At 47.7% G+C, this 14,801-nt stretch overlaps 1 protein-coding gene across 16 annotated transcripts in view; it reads left to right on the top strand.

Moving 5' to 3' along the window:
- Nucleotides 1-14,801, top strand: part of TTC7B (tetratricopeptide repeat domain 7B) — a 243,600-nt gene that overhangs the window by 82,353 nt on the left and 146,446 nt on the right. The window lies entirely within an intron of this gene.

Genomic DNA, 14,801 nt, shown 5'->3' with positions numbered 1-14,801 from the left:
TGGAACTCTTGGGCTCTGACCTCACCTTGAGGAGCACTGGTGGCCTACTGGAATCGAGCAGCTTGTGCTGGATGATGGATCACAAGCAGTTTTGCTTGCTGACTCATTTCTCATTTTATGTCCCCAAGCCCAAGGAAATGTCCATTGAGACAGCCTCAGGGACCACCTAACTTTGCAGCCTTTTCTCTTCTCTTATCCTCTCTGGGTGGGCTCTGAAGACCAGTGATTGGATTGGGCCAGGTACTCTCAAAGGTGCAGGTGGAGGTGAGGGCCAGGAGGGCCAGTTTTGAGAATGCAAAGCTTGGACAGAGGAGATAAAACAGTGGAGGGGGTGGGGTTGGAACATGCTGTGTCCCTCAGGCTGCCTGACTCACACTGGGAGGTTTACTCTGGGCCTGAGAGCACTGGGAGGGGTGGGGGCGGTCATTGGTCAGTGGACTCCCACAGTGAATACCTCTGCAGATCAAGTTGGCTATAGGGGACAGAATGGAGGTAGCTGCCGTCCCCAAGCCCCAGTGGCTTCCTGCAGTTGCATCTTCTGATGTGTTTGCACTTTGTTGTCTCACTTCTGCTTTCCCGTCTTCATTATTCTGTGTTTCTGCAAGGATGTGATGGACAGCACGGACTGATGTTCAGTGCTAGGAAAATGCAGCGTAGACCAGCTTAGCTGTAGGGAGGGCAATGGTGAAAGCCCATGTTCTTCCCGTAGGGACGCACCTACGTATGTACTCTGCGGCTTGGCTGTCATCATCAAGAATCGAATTGTGTAATGCGTCTCACTCTACCATAACGCTCCCATCTTTTTCGGAGGTGGCTGCCAAACGGATGGTCTTGGGCATCTCGCTCAGAGAACCTGGAACCAGCGAGACTGTTCTGTGCACCCAGTGTTCTGACATCTTCATTGGTGCTCACAACATCAGCTCTGTCTTCCCCGTGCCCACCCCGGGAAGTGGACAGTGTTTGAAGAGGTGTCCCTGTGTGCAGAGTCTGAATCAGAGGGGCAGTAACTTGCTGCAGGTCACACAGCAGGTCTCACCTGGATTCCAGGTGCCTGGCTTCAGTCCTGTCACCTCTGTGGACTGCCAGAGAAGTGCTGTTACTCCGCATGGAAGGACTTGGTTAGGCCCTCACATGGTGTCCTTTACTCTGCCTCTGTGAGAGAGCACTTTTCTCAAGTATTTATTTATTTATTTATTTGAAAGTCAAAGCTATATTTATAGAGACAGACAAAGACAGAGACACAGAGGTCTTCCTTCTGCTGGTTCACTCCCCAAATGGCCGGAAAGGCCAGAGCTGTGCCAGGCTGAAGCAAGAAGCCAGGAGCTTCATCTGGTCTCACACATGGTGCAGGGACCTACTTGAGCCACCTTCCTCTGCTCCCAGGCCATTAGCAGGGAGCTGAATCAGAGGCAGAGTAGCCAGGACACGAACCAGAGCACATATGGGAGTCCCATGTCTGTGTCCCAGGCGGTGGCTTAATCTGCTGTGCCACAAGGCCGGCTCCTGTGAGGCAGCTCTTGACCTCCAGAACTATACATTGCAGGTGGTGGATCCCAGCTCTGCTGGTGTGGTACCTCTCTGCAGGCTGTTCTCCTGTCTCACCTCCAGCGGGTCACCGAGCAGGAAGTTGGGTGGAGGTGGTTTGGACTATAGGCTCCCCCGAGGTATGTGCAGCCATGTCAGTCAAGGAGGTGTTGAGGAAGGACTTTGGGAGTCCTGTCATTACAGTCAAACAGATAGGCCTCTCTTCACCACTGTGCGTTGACTTCAGAGAGTTTTTCACTTTCCCAGATAATCTTGTTGGCCTTTTCAGCTGTTCATCCCTGCTCAGTGTAGCCCAGACTGAGAAGGCAGAAAAAGGGGCCACGAAGCCCAGCATACCCTGTGGGCTGCCAAGAAGGGGTGCTTCCTGGGTTGATAGCCTTGGAGACAGCAATGGCAGACAGGCACCTACTGCCCATGTGATCATGGGGAGTGGGCCAACCTGTTGACACGCTGGTCTCCCTGGGCGCCAGAGCAACTTGATCTTTGCGTTCTAGCACTCAGGTCATCCTCCCCTTTGCTGTGGTAAGTTTTCATTTCTTAAACCACACACTACTTTTGCCATCACTGCCAATGCAGTGAATGTGAGAGAATTCAGACATGTTTCCTGCGGGCACTAATAAATACCAATTTGTTATGCATGAAACTCTGTAGGAGATACGGAGATGAAAAAGAAAGGACATTGCCCTCTGGGAGATGGTGGGGAAAAAAGAAAAACAGGACACATAGACATTAGTAACTTTAAAGATTTTAATATGGTTCTTTTTTAAAAGATTTATTTATTTGAAATGCAAAGTGACAGAGAGAAAAGGTGGGGGGATCTTCTGTCCGCTGATTTACTCCCCAAATGGCTGCAATGGCTGGGACTGGGCCTCCTATGTGGGTTGTTGCAGGGGCCCAAGTATTTGGGTCATCCTCTGCTGCTTTTCTAGGCACGTTATCAGGGAGCTGGAGCAGCCAGGACTTGAACCAGTGCTCCAGTATGGGATGCTGGCTTTGCAAGCGGCAGCTTAACTTGCTGTATTACATTGCCAGCCCCTATATTATGGTTCTATAAAATAATGAACAGTGAAAAAACAACTAATCACTTCAGATGAGCTGAAGTGTCCAGGCCTGTTTATTCATTCCATAAGGTCATTTGTTCATTGAATGATGATTGATTGTGTATCTTTTAGATGCCAAGTGTTTGTTAGTGGGTGAAGAGGAAGGACAAAGTGCCTGTCCTCCTAGAACTCATGGAAAATTAAGTCTCCTGGGGAATTAAGAATTAAAACAAGCCATTTGGGGGGTAATCTGTTTATGTTGTGAGAAAGACAGACCAGGTTGCCATAGAAGCAGATAAGGTGACTACCATGCTGGGGTGGCCACATGGTTTGGAAAGGGGGACACGTATTTGAAGAAGTGGGCTTGAAATGGGATAGATGCACACATCCTGGGGAGAGCCAGGGGCACATCTGCATGATTGGTGGATTGTGGAGCCAGGTGTGTTTCAGTGTCGTGTGTATTCTGCAGGGTATACATTGACCAGACTGAGTGGAATGAGGGTGTACAGAGAGACTTTCAACACAGAATCTGTTGTCTAACAGTGTTCACTGAGTTCTGTTCTGTGCTAAGCACTGTCCTTAGTACCAGTGTGCACTGACCAGTGTACAAGACAAGTCCAGGCTCTCTGTGAGGAAACTTAATGTAATATAGAGAAGAAGATAGCTTAAAGAAATGAAAACAATTGAGGGCATGAATGAGGGATTTACTAAGGAGATAGAAATCATTATAAAGAACCAAACAAATTTTGGAGCTGAAAACTTCAACCAACGAAATAAAAAATTACCATTGAGGCCGGCGCCACAGCTCACTAGGCTAATCCTCCGCCTTGCAGCGACGGCACACCGGGTTCTAGTCCCGGTCGGGGCGCCGGATCCTGTCCCGGTTGCCCCTCTTCCAGGCCAGCTCTCTGCTGTGGCCAGGGAGTCCAGTGGAGGATGGCCCAGGTCCTTGGGCCCTGCACCCCATGGGAGACCAGGATAAGTACCTGGCTCCTGCCATCGGATCAGCGCGGTGCGCCGGCCGCAGCGCACTGGCCGTGGCGGCCATTGGAGGGTGAACCAACGGCAAAGGAAGACCTTTCTCTCTGTCTCTCTCTCTCTCACTGTCCACTCTGCCTGTCAAAAAAAAAATTACCATTGAGAGGTCAAAAGCAGAAAAGACCATGTGGAGGAAAGAGTTTCTGCTCAGGGGGTGACCTTGAGATGAGACCGAGACCTGAAGGATGAGAAGGAACCAACCAGGCCAAGAGCAGGGATGGAGTATTCCCAGGAGAGGACCCCAAATATGCAGTGATCTTGACCCAGGGGAGAGGCTGATGTATTCAAGAATCTGAAAAGAGTGTGGGTAGCTAGAGTGTAGTTAGAAGACGGAGAGTCACAGACCTTCTTTGTCTGCCTTCTCCTGAAGAAGAGAAGTCCACCATGGTAGTGCGAGATGGGAGTGTGGTGATTCCCCAAGGGAAGGTCTCAAAGTCACCATGCCCAAGGGAAGATGCTTGCAGGTGGTTGGCCATGAAGGCTCACCTTGAGGGTGGCAGTGGGTGGTAGAGACGTGGTTGGAGTTGTGTTAGAAGAACTTGTGTTAGGACCTGCTGATGATTGGATCTGGGGTCCCAGGGTCAGGGAAATGGAGGAATCAGAGGAGATTCCCAGTTTCCATCTGGAAAAATTGGTTAGATGGGGTAGGGACACGTTTTAGGGGTCAGTTTTGGAAAAGAATTGGCCTGAGTACATGTTATATTTGAGATCTCTGTGAGACATCCAGTTAGGAAGATATTTGTGCACAGAGGGGGCTTTGAGTGTGTGACGGGGAGTTTGAGTGTAGTGATTCTGTCTAAAGTCCTGGGACTGGATGCGGCCGTGAGGGGCAGAGTGTGAAAAGAAGACAGTCCCAGGCCCTGTGTGGAGATCTGCAGGAGCTGGGAAGAGGAGCGCCAGTGGTAGGAGGGAAGCCACGAGGGTGTGTCCTTCTGAAAGCCAAAAGTGGACGTGTGCAGGGAAGGGGAAAGTGGCCACCTGAATGTTCCTGAGGTGTTAATAAAAGAGCCCAAAGCGTGGACATTGGGTTGGACAACACAGAAGACACCTGTGACCCCAAGAACACTTCTGCTGGGGTGATAAACGCAGAGGGTAGATTGTGGATGGCGAGGAACCACTGATACCTGAGGGACTCTGTAGGCCACTTTCACTTTCTTTCCCAGGTTACAGTTCATGCTGGAAGGATGGATAGTAGGAAGATGGTGAACTATTCAGTAACAGGCTAAAGAGTAAGGAATTTATACTCCAAGTGTGGAGAAGCCATTGTGCTACCAGAGATGGCTGCTCCAAGATTCTTTTCATCACGAAAGGAAGAATTCAGATATGAGACAGAGAATAGTGGTAAGCAAGGTGGCAAAGTTCAATGAAGAGAAATACACCTGACAGGCCAGGTGGGCATCTCGGGGATGCAGACTGGAGTTTTTATGGATATAAGTGTGGATCCCTCCATTTTTCCTACCCTCCTCCCTCTCCTGGGAAATTGTGGGGTGGAAGGCCTTATGGGCGTGGAGTTCCCCGAAACCCCGCAGGACCTCCTCAGCACAGTGAGATGAGACCTAACAACCTGTGGGTGCGGGGTGGGGAAAGAGTCCCCCAAGCTGCCACCGGGGAGGGACTGGAAGCCACCTAAGAGGGAAGGAGCAAGAGCAAGACTTCAGATGTGTAACTGCCGACCTGCGCTCACGCCTGCTTCTGCGTCTGTCCCCGTTCCACCACACAAAAATTCTCATTTTCTTTAAAAAGCCCCACTTTCTTTGGCCTTTCTTATACACATAGGGTAATATCTACCTAGCTACCTAACAGCTGGACCACAAGGGTGGGGAAGAGTTAGGAGTCCAGTGCCACCCGGCCCGCGTCCCCCATTTCAGTTAGACTTGGCTCATTTACTTGGCTTTGTGAACACCAGCCACGTTGTAACTGCAGTGGGAACGATGGTAGGATGGTGGAGGTGACTGACGGTGTGAGGAAGAGGGGGGATTCCCTTCTACAGCCGCAGAGCAGCGTGAGGTAGAGGCTGCAGCCTGGGCCACCTTGGGAATGCCGCGCATTGCTGCAGCGCACACGGGTCTGGGACTTGACTAACCCAGCTCACTGTATCATTTCACTCTGAAGTCGAGCTGATGATGTGGTGTCGATCCCAACCATCCTGGAGCTCCCCTGGCCACTGGAAAGCATCTCTCTGCTTCTTGTGGTGAGATCCAGAGAAAGCCAGTTAGGTAATCATCCAACAAACATTCATCGAGACCCTTACTCGGTTACTCACTAGAGCCAAACACCGTTCTGCATGAACAAGTCAGATTTAATCCCTGCCTTTGTGCAGTGTGCGTTTTATTCAGGGTCACCCAGCTGGCTGGTGGCAGAGCCAGGACCTGCTGCTCCTGACACCCAGTCCTATCACGTTGCTGCTTGGACCACACTGACCATGCCCAGTCAGCACCGTCGTCTTGAAAGTGGGGCTTCGAGCAGCATAGCTCAGTGGGGTGCATCACACATAGTAAGACCAGTGTAACTGTAATTATCTATGTGACAAAAAGCGTTAGCCAGGTATTCCCTGTTTCATTTAAATGGGAGCAAGATCTGTCTCGTCCCTTAATGCCTCAGTATAAAACAAAGGCATCGTCTTCAACTTTGATTATGAAGCCCCAAGGCTACTTTTTTCAGTGGAGGATTTATAGGAGAAAGATCATTGCTTTCCATATACTATTTTTTTTAAAGATTTATTTTATTTATTTGAAAGGCAGAATTACAGAGAGAGAAAGGAAGAGACAGAGATATTTCATTTGCTAGTTCTCTCCCTAAATGGCCTCAATGGCCAGGCTGAAGCCGGGAGCCAGGGACTCTACCCAGGTCTCCCACATGGCTGGTGACTTGGGCCATCGTCTGCTACTTTCCCAGGTGCATTAGCAGAGAGCTGGTTGGGAAGTGGAGCAGCCGGGACTCAAACCGCTGCTCATATGAGATGCTGGCATCACAGGCGGTGGCTTAACCCACCAGGCCACAATGCTGGCCTCTTTCCATGTACTTGAGCATCCAGAACTTGTGCCATCTGAACACTTTTCACAACATTCAACAAGGTAGATACATCCGGCTTGCCTGCCCTTGGCTTCAAAAGAATGGGGTAGGTCAACACAGGCCTCCAAAGTGGGCGTGTTTAGTGAACAAATTGTCAGTTTAATTGCATCTCACAAAGGACCCTCCTCACATGGTTTTACCCAACTCTATGCTCTTGGAAGGCCCACTATAATTCCTTTAATCAACATTAAGGAACTGGAATTCCCTGACCTGGGAATTTTTCTAGAGTAGTGATTTTCAACTTTAATGGAGATGAAATGGGAGGGGAAGGTGTTTCACTTGTTTCCTTATTCGTTCATTTATTTAGTCATCTGTCAATATTTGTGTGCGAGGACTAGGGTCAATTGATCTCTGTGGAATTGCCAGTCCAGCAGGAAAATAAATAATTACAAGGGGGCTGAGCCTTTTAGCCTTTTTTTTTTTTTTTTTTTTTTTTTTTTTGGCATGCCTTAGCTTTTCACCTTGCAGTCCTTTCTTTTAAAAAGGTGGTTATATAATGTAGTGTCTAAAAGTGAGAGTTAGCTTAATATTTTTTAGCATTTCCCAATGAGTCTAATATAACCAGACTGATTCCCTGGGAACTGCTGGTTCAAGACCTTACCAGGTGAGAGTATTCGCAGATGAAAGCTCGGCCGTGCTTTGGATGGGAGTGTCGTGAATGGACATGCACTGCAGACACACCGTGTGGCCCCAGGGAAGCAGCCCACCACTGCTTTCTAATGACACACCAAACACCCCATGAATAGTGTCTGAGAGCGATCTTCTTAAGTAGGATTAAACACTCTTTTTAAAAAAACAAACAAAAAAGACCGATTTATTTATTTTTTTTGCGAGAGAGACTTTCCATTCACTGATTGACTCCCTAAATGGCCAGAAGAGCCAGGACTGGGCCAGGCTGAAGCTAACTCCATCCTGATCTCTCTCCCACTTGGATGGCAGGGACTTAAGTACTTGAGCCGTCATCTGTTGCTTCATAGACACAGTGGCAGGGAGCTGGGTTGGAAGTGGAATAACCAGGACCAAACCAGCACTCCCATATGGGATGCAAGTGTCCCAGAGGTGGCTCACCTCACTGCAGCACAGCACCTGCCCCTCGGCTAACCATGCTTACAACAGTTTCCTAGGCCACACTCTGCACTCGTCTGGTAGGAAGATGCAGAACCGAGCCACCAGTCACCAGCAGGGCAGTGTGTTCTTAGCAGTCATATGGTCCCCAGGAACTTTTCTCTGTGTCCTCCCTGCCTGGAGTGACAGCTCAGAGCTAGGGAATGGGACGCACGTGGACAGATATGCAACTCTGACCCGGGATCTTATGCGCCAAATTTTCAGGACCTCCCAAAGGCTCTGCTCGGTTTGGAGTCATCACACTCGAGGCAGCCCAAAGCCATGATGTCCCTGTTAGGTATTTATAGTTCCTCCCAGTCCAGATGCAAGTGATCAATCAGGGGTCATCTTTCTCATGAGCTCTGCTGCCCAGTAACATAACTGACGTTTTATCTCAGTAGGTTTCCAAGGGAACAGAACTGGAAAGTTAACCTCAGGTCATATTCTCAAATGGAGGAGAAAAGGAAATTGTTAACCCTTTGCCCATATTGTTTTTTGTTTTTTCCTACTTGTTTACCTCTGTTCCTGTCCCTGAGAGGTAAACTCCACTTGGGTAGGAGTTTACGTCTGCTTTGTGTGGGGATTGGAGCTGTGCCTTGGTCAGTACCAGGTATACACGTGGCTGTGTATATGTGAATGAGTGAGTGAATGCACTTCTCATTTTTGGCTGAGATGACTGTGGCTCGTAGATGCCTACTGACGGTGTATATGTTCTATAAAATTAATTCGCTCTGCATATGTTTAAAGCTTTATTTATTTAAAAGGCAAAGTGGCAGAGAGAGACAGAGAGAGGATTTTCCATCTGCTGGTTCACTTCCCACATGGCTGCTATAGCCGGGGTTGAGCCAGGCCAGAGTCAGGAGGCCGGAACTCCTCGTGGGTCTCCACAATGTGGGATGCCAGCTTACCCCGCTGCACCACATCTCTGGCCACTGTGCAGCACAGCACACGTTTGTTGGAAGCCAAGTGTGCTGAGCACTGTGTTGGGTGCCAAACAAGACAACCTGGCCCGGCTTCCTGGAACTCACTGCTGTCCCCATGCAAGTCTTCCTGGGTGCGACCTCATTGTGTTAAAGGAGCCTACAGGGGTCAGGAGTCAGACCTCGCTGAGACATGGTCTGTCCTGGAAAGATCACAGGGGCCTCTGCTTTCTGCTCTGTCTCTGAGATTAAAAAGAAATTCCCTGAACAGGCCCTGCCCAAGTCTTTATTCCCAAGAAATTCCTCACTTGGAGGTATTTTGGCGCTTGTAGGCCTCCTTACTCACGCCCAGCTTGCACAGCTGGATTGGGAAGAGAGCTGTCATCTTCCCTGGTTTGGCGGAGAACGTTTGATCCCCCTGCCTCCCAGAGCTGAGTTAAGGCTTCAGGTGTGTGGCCCTTTGGGGCTGAAGCCTCACGGGGGGCCTTTGGATGCAGGAGGAGGGGAGAGTGTTTAAGCTGAGCCTCTGCAGGCAGCCCCTTGGGCACAGACCTTTGAAGTGACACATGTGTGTGGAGAAAGAGGAGTTCACATCCTCTCTGGGCCTCAAGGAAGCCAAGTGTCACCCTCCCTGCGCCTGGCAGACCGTGGGGAGCTGTCTTGGAAAGTCGGTGACGTCTGCGTCCAGCTGTATCCACGCAGGAAGGAGAGCGTGTGGGAGCAGCTGCGCCCCTCTTCTGGCAATGGCTCCGTGCAAAGCTCGCTCGCCTGCCTCTTCCCTCTGCTGGCTCAGGGGCAAGCACGGTCGTGTTTTATGTGAGGGTGGCTGGCGGTGGAGACCCCTGGCTCTTCTTAAGGGGTATTTCCTGCCTGCTTTTAACAACCATCCTTTTTCTCTCCGTTCTCCCTCTGCGGAGAGCTGCTTCTAGTCAGCTCTCAGAGGCGATTGCAGGGAGATTGAACGAAAGCCCAGAAAATGATGAGACACGCTGGGCGAACGTGTGACTTTCCTTGGGCATGACTGCAGCCTTCTAGGGGGAGAGAGGGGCTGCCGCTTCTCCCTCGGAAACCTCCCTCTCCGCGTGGCACTGCCTGCCTGAGATCTGCCCACCAGGAAGGAAATCTTGAATCTGACTCCGTGTGCTCTGGGCCAACTCCTGTATTCAGCGACAGCATTTTTAAAAATCAATTATTTTTCTCAATTGACATTTGGCTTTCCCGCCTTCCTCTCTGATTTGGGTTTACATTTTTACTTTCTCCTCCCAAGTGCCTTTGGTGGCGATCGTCTGGGTTCGGCAGGAACACACTGTACCTTTCTGCTGCCAGCTCTTTCTGCCTGCCCTCCGCGTAATCTGCGTGCTCCCTGCCTCTGTGCGGCTGATGACAGTGGAGGAGGCTGGTTCTCCTTTGAGTCTCCCTGACAAATTAGCATCAGACCCAGCACCCCTGTGTGCTGGAAACAAGTACCAGGAAGGACCCAAAGCCGTGTTTCTTCTGAAGAATACCCAAAAAACTCATTAGCCAGACTGAGAAAAGTCTGAATTTCAGATGTTTTTAAAAAGGTGCAATTATATTGCTTTCAAGTACATTTTGAACCAGTAGATTAAATAGCAAAAAAAACAACTCTTGCCTACTCAAACACATGAATGTCTATTGCAAGCCTGCTGAGTAAGCCGTGGGAATATGAGATGAATAAAAGTGTCCTCTGAGCTTACGGGGAAGATGAGCCTGTCAGCGGACAACGTAACACACCATGGGAAGCACAATAATGAAGGGTTGTGCTGGCCAGGAGGGTGGGGAAATGGAGCTGATTGCTTGGGGAGTTCATCAGGTGTCCTAAAGAGCTGACATTTGTACTTGTTCTTGGAAGGAAGCTGAAGGAGAGGGGAGGTGGGCTGGTGATCGTGGCTGAATGCTGGGTCGACCAGGCAGGTGCACTACGTGTGACTTTGAGGGGTAGCATGGTCCATCGTCCATCCTCACTCTCCCGTTTACTGGTGAATGACCTTGACAAGTTACTTGGTTCTCTGCTTCAGTTTCTTCATCTGTAATGGGGTATAATAACAAAGCCCACTTCAAAGGGCCATTGGGTAGCTTGAGTGAGTGGGTAATTGTAACATGGTTGGACAGTATCTGGCACAGAGTGAGGGCCATATGCATTGAATGAATGAATGAATGAATGCCCCACAGGGTATTCACATGTCCTCTGTGTCCCCATGAACAATATGAACAACAACACTACATGACAGGGTATCCTCATGAACCCCAAAATTCAAGCTGAGGGGGACAAATTGCCAAGAACTGCATACCTGGCATGTCTTGTGGGTTTATATGGGAAGAAGCAACAGGGCAGCCGAGGGACCTGACAACAGGAAATACATGGTAGCACAGAGTGCTTTGCAAGAAATCTAGGCTGGCCAATTGGAAATCGGTGGCTCAAAAGGAGGAGCTTTGCCAGTGAGGCAGAGGGGAGCAGAGCAGCCCGCCCTCCTGAGGACTCGAGACGAGCCCACTGTTGTCTCCCTTTGCTGTCTAAAGATTGACACAAAAGGTGACAGAGGCTGAGCCTGCTGTCTTTGATAAAACCCAGAGTCAGGCGGCCGATCTCCTAGTGTACTTCCAGCGTGCTGACTCGCTCGTCTTCAGCCTGAGCGGTACAGCAGGCGTCAACGTTCCTCCTTCCTGGGCAGGAGAGCCTGAGGGGAGGTGTTGGTGGAGAGCCTCAGAGCCTTGTTCTTGCACATTATTTTAAAATATCAGTTGTCATGACAATTTAGAAACCTGAGATACTGCAAATTATGAACAATTTCACATAAAGATAGAAATGAACAAAGCAAGCATAAGAAGAAAGGTGTTAATAGATCTATAGCAAGAAAAGAGATTCAATTAAAATTTTTCCTGTAAGTAATATCCTGGATCCAAGTGGCACCCTTGATGTGTTCTGACTTGGGCCCCTTTATGAGGAGAAACTACCTGGAGTGGGATAAAAACTGACCAAGAAGTTAATGCAAGAGGCAGAAAAAAGAGAAGGTAGAGACGAGAGTGGGAGAAGAGGATACAGTCATAAAGCAAGCTGTTTTCAGGTATAACATGTATAAAAATCACCTTTTATAATTGTAGATAAGTAATTTTAAATAAATTTCCACAATTCAGGTTTAGAACATTTCCATCCATCTAAAATATTCCTTGTGTCTGTTTCCAATTAATCTCCACTCTCACCTCCAGCCCCAGGCAACCACCTTGCTGTCCATCTCTCTAGATTTACCTTCTCTAAAAATGTCACATAAATGTAACCACAGAACATGTACCCCACCGTGTCTCACCTCCTTCACTGAGCTTCGTGTTTTTGAGGTTCACGTACATTGTGGCGTGTCAGTGAGTTTTCCCCGTTTGTTGCTATGCAGTTATGCTCATTGTATGGACATGCCACATCTCATGCATCAATTCCCCAATGGATGGACAGCTGGATGGTTCCTACTTTTGGACTATTATGGATAATATATCCTTGGATATATTATAATAATAAATTCCCATGCATATCTTTCTGTAGATGTTTTTTTATTTCTCTAGGGTAGATTCAGAGGTGTGGGATCGATGGGTCATGTGGTAAGTTTATGTTAACTTTTTAAGAAACTGTCTGGCTGTTTTCCAAAGTGGCTATAACATTCTACATTTCTACCAGCCAGGTATAAGGATTTGAGCTTTTTTCTGTTCTCTTCAACACTGGCTATTGTCAGTTTTTCAAATTAGAGCCTTTCTAGTGAGTTTGTAGTAGTACTCCATTGTGGTTTTAATTTGTGTTTCCTGATGATTAATAATATTTAGCAGCATTTAAAAAATGTGCTTATTAGCTATTCTGTGTCTTCTGTGACAAATGTCTATTCAGGTCTTCTGCCCTGTTTTCACTTGGATTGTTTTCTTATTATTGAGTTGCAAGAGTTCTTTATATATCCTGGATACAAGTGTTTTACTAGGAATATGTTTGGAGAATATTTTTTGCTGCTTGTGTTTTATGTTTTCATTTTTAATACGGTATTATTTAAAGAAGGAAAGTTTTTCATTTCGATGAAGTCCAGTTTATCAACTTTTCCTTTTATAGATCATCCTTTTGGTCTCATAGCTAAGAAGAATTTGCCTAATCTGAAACCACAAAGATTTAATCTCATGTTTAATTCCAGAGGTTTTGCAGTTTTGGCCTTTGCATTTATATCTCTAATCTGTTTTGTGTTAATGTTTGTATATAGCATGAGATAAAGGCTAAGTTAAAGCTGGCGCCATGGCTCACCTGGTTAATCCTCCACCTGTGATGCTGGCATCTCATATGGGCACTGGGTTCTAGTCCCAGCTGCCCCTCTTCCAGTCCAGCTCTCTGCTGTGGCCCAGGAGGGCAGTGGAGGATGGCCCAAGTGCTTGGGCCCCTGCACCCACATGGGAGACCAGGAGAAAGCACCTGGCTCCTGGCTTCAGATCAGCGCAGCGCCAGCCGTAGTGGCCATTTAGGGGGTGAACCAAAGGAAGGAAGACCTTTCTTTCTCTGTCTCTAACTCTATCTGTCAAATAAAAAAAAAAAAAAGGCTAAGTTAATTTTCTGAGTATAGGTATCCAGTTGCTTAAGCAGCATTCATTGAAAAATCTACTCTTTGCCCTTTCAGTTGCCTTGTGTTATTAATGTCTTCATGTTATAAGTACAATAATGCTTGTACCAGTTTTTCTTTATCAAAATTGAGCATAAATGTAAAGATTTATTTCTTGGATCTCTATTTTATCTTACGGATACACATGTCTATCCTTAAATCAACACCTTTATGCCTTAGAAACTGTAGCTTTGTATTGTTTTGAAATTAGATAGTATAAGACTTCCACCCTTGTTTGTTTGTTTTTTTTTTTTTTTTTTTTTTTTTGACAGGCAGAGTGGACAGTGAGAGAGAGAGAGACAGAGAGAAAGGTCTTCCTTTTGCTGATGGCCGCTGCGGCTGGCACACTGCAGCCGGCGCACCACGCTGATCCGAAGCCAGGAGCCAGGTGCTTCTCCTGGTCTCCCATGGGGTGCAGGGCCCAAGGACCTGGGCCATCCTCCACTGCACTCCCTGGCCACAGCAGAGAGCTGGCCTGGAAGAGGGGCAACCGGGACAGAATCCGGCACCCCGACCGGGACTAGAACCCGGTGTGCCGGTGCCACAGGCGGAGGATTAGCCTAGTGAGCCGCGGCACCCGCCCACCCTTGTTCTTTTTCAAAATTATTTTGGCTATGTTCTGTCTTTGAAATTTTCATGTCAATTTGAGAATCAGCTTGTCAGTTTTTACCCAGAAAAAGCCTGCCAGGGTTCTGATAAACATGGCAGTGAATCACAAGATCAGTTTGGGGAGGTCGCAGTAGAGAAGCTTTCTATCGGCATCTCTCCATTTGTTTACATCTTTTATTTCTCTCAGAAATGGCCTGTAGTTTTTAGAGTGTGGGTTTCCTGTGTTTTATTAAACGTATCTTTAAGTGTTTTATGCTATTATGAACAGAATTGTTTCTTAACTTCACTCTCAGTTTATTCCTTGTTATCATACAGAGATTCTGTTGGTTGTTATACGTGACCTTGCTAATCTCATCACTTCATTGTTGTAACTTTAGTGGATGACTTAAGATTTCTACGTAGAGGATCATGACATCCATGAATATAAGCGGTTTACGTCCCCCGTTCCAATCTGGGTGCCTTGTCTTTCTGTTTGTTGCCTACTGCTCGGGCAGGCACCTCCCGCCCCATGGCAAATAGCAGTGCTGAGAGCAGGCATCCTTGTCTTCCTCCTGATCTCACCCTTGATGTTAGCTGTAGGCTTTTGGTAGGTACTCCTCCATCACTATAATATTTCTGAACTTGAAGTCTTTCTCATCTGATGTTAATATAGACATTCCATCTCCGTTATGGATGCTGTTTACTTAGTACTATATATTTTTCATTCTTTGACTGTCAGCCTGTTTATCTTTGAATGAGTGACTCTGCAACTCTGAGGACATGTAGTTGGATCTTGCTTTTGTCTCTCACATAGAATTTTTGATTTTGAAATCATATATATTTAGTTAACTATTGATATG

The sequence above is a fragment of the Oryctolagus cuniculus genome, chromosome 20 (assembly GCF_964237555.1).
Source record: "Oryctolagus cuniculus chromosome 20, mOryCun1.1, whole genome shotgun sequence".
Lineage (NCBI taxonomy): Eukaryota > Metazoa > Chordata > Mammalia > Lagomorpha > Leporidae > Oryctolagus > Oryctolagus cuniculus.
Note: the sequence above shows the minus strand (reverse complement) of the source record. Positions and strands in the feature narration are given on the sequence as shown.